The 6189-nt window shown below is 34.6% G+C and overlaps 1 long non-coding RNA gene and 1 pseudogene across 2 annotated transcripts; one reads left to right on the forward strand and one right to left on the reverse strand.

Moving 5' to 3' along the window:
* Positions 1–337: 337 nt before the first annotated feature.
* LOC120070092 (uncharacterized) lies at positions 338–5485 on the forward strand. 2 transcript variants are annotated; one of them, XR_005479786.2, is made up of 3 exons: positions 338–582; positions 2969–3030; positions 5114–5485. It is a non-coding gene; the product is annotated as an uncharacterized LOC120070092 (long non-coding RNA). The 2 variants fall into 2 exon arrangements; XR_016531800.1 differs by lacking the exon at positions 5114–5485 and having other exon boundaries at positions 347–582; positions 2969–3179.
* LOC150034001 (protein RADIALIS-like 3 pseudogene) lies at positions 1818–2756 on the reverse strand (annotated as a pseudogene).
* Positions 5486–6189: the final 704 nt, after the last annotated feature.

Consider the following 6189-nt stretch of genomic DNA (forward strand, 5'->3'; position numbering starts at 1 on the left):
TTTCCTAAAAGTCATGTATCATTTTTTATATTGTCTATGTGCCTTGTAATAATTCATATTTGATGTTCTACTTGGCATTTTGCTTATAAATAGTGACATTTGGTGGATCTCAAAATAATGCACATTGGTGAGAAATCCACTTTAAAATTCCATTAATTTTCACATTATCCAATTTTATAATTTTATTTTATTTTGTGTTATATTTTATTTATTTATTATTATTATATAAATATATTATTATATTATATTTTATCTATATCCGTGTTTTTGTCATGGTCCTCGATTTCACAACAAAAATAAAATAATAATAATAATAATATTGGAGGATTCGGATCGTGGCCGAGTTCGTATCGGGTAGATCCAATTTTAGGGATATTCCCGCGTAAATTGTTTCTGAAAAGCTGAGCTGACTCAAATTTCAATCTCACTTGACTGGAAGCAACTGTAATCGCGCTCTCCAAGTCGATCGGTCCAATTCTTTGTTGACGCGGTTCCTAATTCAGATCGAATGTTCAAGTCATTATCAAATCGAATCAGCTATCTCTATCTTGTAATTCCTACTGCTATCTCATCGTTGTAAAGGTCAGTAACACTATCGCACATCTCTGATTGATTCCTTCATGTTCTTTTGTCTGATCGCGTTATACATTTTATATCTGGTCTCCTGTTGAATTGGTACTCTGTACGGTCTAATTGAAGGCTGATATTAAGCGATTCTTTCTAGTCAGTCTCCCGTATAAATTTAGTACTAAAGTTATTTGAATCTCATTTTGTTTTGTTTAGTTTAATTTATTCATCTTTCTGGTTTGTATTCTGATGTGATTATGGAGATCAGCGTTAATCAATTTTCAGATATGAGAATTAGAATAAAGAGGAGAAACGATTACATATGGTGGATCTGTATGCCATTTCAAAAGGAAGCGGGTTAGTTTAAGGCTACTAGACAATAGCAGTCTGGCTGGAAGTTATGCGTTACATCATTTTATTACATTTATTACTTTTTCATGTGCGATTTACTGATTCAGTTGCGTAGAAACTTCAATTTTTTAAATCTGCATTTGCATACCAGGTTTCGTCTTACTGGAGGTTTAGATTCTTCATTAGCATGTAACATAGAAAGAAAAGATAAGAGTGAAACTCACGGTCTTTGCAAAAATTAGAGCAGCAAAAAGGAAATAGCGTGTAAATGTTTCTTGTTCATTCATTTATTTATTTATTTTTTATTGAACTTATCCTGGCTATTTGACGCTACTATTTCCTTATTTTTACCGCATATAAAAGCAGGGGAAATTAAGGGTAAGATGGGAGAGCTCGAAATGATAATCAAAGTATAAAATTATACATAATGGGGTCTGGATTCTAAATTATGGGATCATGTGCATTTGAGATTGTACATCATGTGGGCTGCGTAGAAAGTTGAATATATGAAAGGATAATGGAAAATGTTAGAAAATTACGTAGTCACCGACTCACAAGATAGATCTGCATTGGACCAGGGGAATGCCCGCCATTTTAGTCAAGTGGTAGCCACTAGAAAAAGAAGGGATGCATTTGAGGGATACGTGGACAAGTTTTGAACCTACAAGGTCTATTCTGCATCGTTGTTTACGATAAATCCTGTCTTAAGATTTGCAATATTCCGTTATCAACATTTTTCTGTGACTCAGATGACAAGCAAGGCTAGTTCATGCACCATTACCGTACTCATTCCAAATCATACTGCCTATAGGATATTAGTATTTAATACCACGTTTCCCTTTTTAACTTGATTTTGAGGTAATTTTCAGATTCTTGTTTGATCTACTTCAAAGGAAATTGAAGTTCGAAGTGCGATGTCGTATAGATTGTAGAATTGAAAAAGTTAGTCGATGGCGAATACATTTCTGCTCATCAAACCATATTTTTACAACGGGCTAGTTATAGAATGGTCTCAATATATTTCTCTAGTAATTATAGGGCATAAGTTTCTTGTGAAGGACATTTATTCTAATGTACTGGTAGAAAGGAGAAGATTACTGAGGATAGGATACAGGCTTTGGAATGATTTCGGAGAGGAAATATTCAGCAAGTAGGATATTTATTACCTCTGCTGGTCAGCATACCCTCTGCCATTACATCCAGCGTTCTTGTAAAGGGGTATTTGGACTTGACCAGCTTCTATTTTTCTGACATCTCGCACTAGTAACTCATAAAGGCTTCTTGCTTCCTCAGCTGTTTTCCCACCACCAACAGCCCTCGCCACTTTCTCAAAACGGTCTGGTGTGTCCTGGTCATAGAAGGCTAATGCCTCCTCAAATTTCTTGTTTTCCTTTTTGGTCCAGGATGAGTAAAAGCCACGTGTCGATGTGACAGAGCTTGATGCCATTATTTTCAGTTAGTTTGGCACTGAAAAAGGGGAATGGACGTTGGGATTTGACAAAGAAGGTTGGGGAAAAGTATGTCTCAGTAAGAGGGGAAAGAAGGAAGAAGTTGAGGGATGGTAAGAGCATGATTGTCCTTTGCTCCTTATATACTGGAGGTGGAGTATTTGTGTAGTGGGATCGATGCAAGTTGACGAATATATATTTAAGGCTAAAAGATATGATTCGTTTTGTTGAGCAGACGCTAGAAAGAGTGTCTAGGGGACTGGCTGTAGTGAAATCCTTTAAAAAGTCTCTTTTCTTTTCATTTAAAATATCATCAGCAAGTAGAATTTTCTCGAGAATTTACAGCCTGGTGGAGGATTAGATCCAATTCTTAGCCTATCACTTGACACATAGATGCGCCCATAACAAAAGTTTCAACCCACCTTTGAATGTGTAAAAAAGGCTAGTGAAACTTACCTTTCCTTTTCATGGTTGGTTTTCTCTTTCCTTTTCTCATTCAGCTGCATGCTATAATATACCATACATATTCCATCTTCAGTATGATTATTCCTTCTCTCTTGGAAATAGATACTCAACTACTACAAAAATGACTTTATCTACAGTTTCATGGACATGACAACTGCTTGGGAGCAAAAGATTCATCTTTCTGTGCGCACACACACAGGTTGAAATATGTTTTAGTGCCTAAACATCTATCTTTTTTTCTTTTGTTATTGCTATCTCCAAATTTTTTTAATTCTGATTTTATTCTTCGAATTTATATTCATATTCATTTTGAGCATTCAGTTTTAAAATTTTAGTTGATGTTCTTCAGTTTTCTATAAATTTTTTATTGATTAAGTCACTGTCTTAAAATTTTACTCTAATTTATTGAAAGTAGGTTCTAACACCATCAATTATCTATGCATCATATCTTGAAAATTTTTCTTTTTAGATAAGAATTAAGACTTCAATATAAAGGTTACGAGAACTGAAGTTGAAGTTTAATATAAAACTTTAGGGGCCATTTCCCGCCAACTTAGAAGTTGGTGTAAACATCTGAACTTTAACAGCAAACACTATTAAAGTTGCACTTTTATTGAGTAACTTCATCTTTCTATTTTTTGTATGCTTTTCACATTTATCGTGGAATTCAGTCTTCTCATCTTATTCTACTTTTTATAATTATCAAAAAATTCTATTTTACAACTCTACACCCCAAACACAAACTTAATAATTCTAATATATTAATTTTGGACTTATTAACCTTAATCAGTGGGCCAAACGCTTCCTAATTTTGATAAAAATGAGTTGGAAAGTTTTAGAAGTTTGAGAATTAAAATAAAAGCAAATAAAAATGAAAAGATTTAAAGACTAAGATACAAAATGGATGAAAGTTGAATAACTTCAAGCTTAATATCCAAATCTATACTAAACGTGTGGGCTTTGTTTCTATAATTTACAGACCCAACAAGAGTTATATAAACCAAAGTAAACTATTATTTCATACCCTACGCTTCAAACACAAACTACGCAAATCTAAACTTCACAATTTCAGGCTTCAAAGCAGCACCAAATTTTAGAATATCATGATCGGAATCTACATTCTTTGAAAAGATAGACGATTCTTTTAAAAAAATTGGATCTGCATAAATCTCCATGTGATAACCCAAGGAAATTTTAATTAGTGAAAGTAACCAAAAGGTCGAGGATTTGAATCCCACTCCCACATATTGTTGAACTAAAAAAAATTCCCATATAATTAGTGTAAAGGTATGTCTGATAAATTTGTTATGTTGTATGTCTAATTTTATGCATTAAAGACCGACTTACTATCAGTTGTAATTATGGATTTATGAATTTAAGAACCATGTACTTAAGTATCATTTGCGAATTTCATGACTCAAATTCATTGTTTGAGTTTATTATTAAAACGATCTTTGAGTTTTGAGCAACACTTCAAAGTTTTTCCTGGTTGTGCATTCGAAATTAGCATGGTCATGCTTACCTGTACTCTACGAAGTTGGTCTTGTCGAATCCGTTATGGAGGATTTGGACATTAGTTATTGCCAGGAGCAGCCCAATGGCAATAGAGTCGACCACTGCAGCTATATCATATTTTGAACAGCATAACTGAAAAACCAAAGATCTTAGGCAGCCTACCAATTGAATTGGATCTGGAGATCTCACCAACTGTTGGTTGAAAGAAGCCTCCATGTGAGGAACTTTCTGTTGGTTCTTTCTTTCAATATTGGAATGTGAGTCTTGTAATAAATGAAATTGTCACCTCTATTCAATGGATTATGCTGGCGCTGATCAGCATACAACGTACTTTAACATACTTGAAATTTGAAACTTTTCTTGCAGAAAATTAGAATGGGGTTTGTGTTCAGCCCAAGAATTTTAGAAAATCATCTCCGTACAGCCTCATAAGGAATCTAGATCCCAAAATAGCAGTCCCCTAAATACGTAGTTGGGTTGTACGCAACTTAGATGAATTTTGAATTGTGGCTATCGTTACTCGAGCACTGCCTTCAAAAGAAACAGAAGCCTCTGGCAGCTAAATAGATTCCAAAAAAATCTGTGCAGTAACTAAATTTCTGTTTCTGTACAAGCCGTACAGAATCTATATTCCAAAATAGCAGTCTTCTAAATATATTGTTACGTTCTACGGCTACTTGGATGACGTCTTAAATTGCTGCTATTATTATTTGATCAATGCCTTCGAAGGAAAACGAAGAATTTGTTGACATTTCGTAATTTCTTAGGAACCAGATTTTCATTCCAACCAATACGGCAAGAATAGCAGTGGAAATTCTCAACATTCGAGCTATGTGTCAACGGCAAGCCAACGCCAAGGGACAAACTCATTGGGAATGACTTTGGGCCAAGACCATAACAAAAGCAAGAGCTAATGAGAAAAGATTTAACATTCTTAAATTGCAGAGGATTAGTTATCCCACGTTGGAAGATTTAACATTCTTAAATTAAATTGCAGAGGATCTTCTAAACCAACTTCCTCTGACATCATCTTAAATTTTCGATTGACCAAAAAGCTTAAATTGATGGATGAAGGACAAATTTAATCTTATATCATCTAATAAGTCTTGCTAAATGGGTATAAATATAAAGGTATGTAAGGGAGCTTCCAAATTGTGGGTGTGGTGGAGGAAATAGAGACTTTTCCACGTTTGTGTGTCGGACGGGTGAATTTGAGTAAGCCATGCTCGTACGAAAAAAGGAACAAATTTTTACTACCTTTCCATTTAAAACTGTTTTGTTAAAACATTTCTATCAGGTGAGACTTCCTGTTTTTCTTCTTTTTCTTTTTTATATACAGAGAGCTTTTTCACTAGGGTTCTAAGCAAAATCTCTATTGACTCTATTCCTTTTTCCAATGAGTACACGCCAAAATTTGAAAATTGTGTAAATCTTGGGGAGCAAGGTCGTGTGAAATTTTGTTTTTAAGATAGTGGAATTTTCCTGGCACAACCATCTCCACTTGGTCCTAATAAAACACTAGAGGTATTCTAGAGAGATGGCTTAATTCAAGTTCAGGGAATGCTCAGATAAGTCTGACAGATGCGCAAACTAAGGTCTTGATGATGGCTTCAAGTTGAACTTTAAAACAACTTCCTCAGGGAAAAATTTGATATCATTCATCGTTTATCAAACGGGCCTGTGACTTACCTAGCTTAACCCAGAGTATGAGGAGCCGTGGGTGTCAGTGAAGCAAAGATTCTAACTTATGTCAGTAGAGAAATCTTATCCATTTTTTAAGTTTAAGTTGTTTCGAATCCCATGTTATAACTCTCCGAGGAGATAGCCGCCGTAAAATGACTAG

This window comes from Benincasa hispida, chromosome 9 (assembly GCF_027475165.1).
Source record: "Benincasa hispida cultivar pf3 chromosome 9, pf3_genome.v1.1, whole genome shotgun sequence".
Classification (NCBI taxonomy): domain Eukaryota; kingdom Viridiplantae; phylum Streptophyta; class Magnoliopsida; order Cucurbitales; family Cucurbitaceae; genus Benincasa; species Benincasa hispida.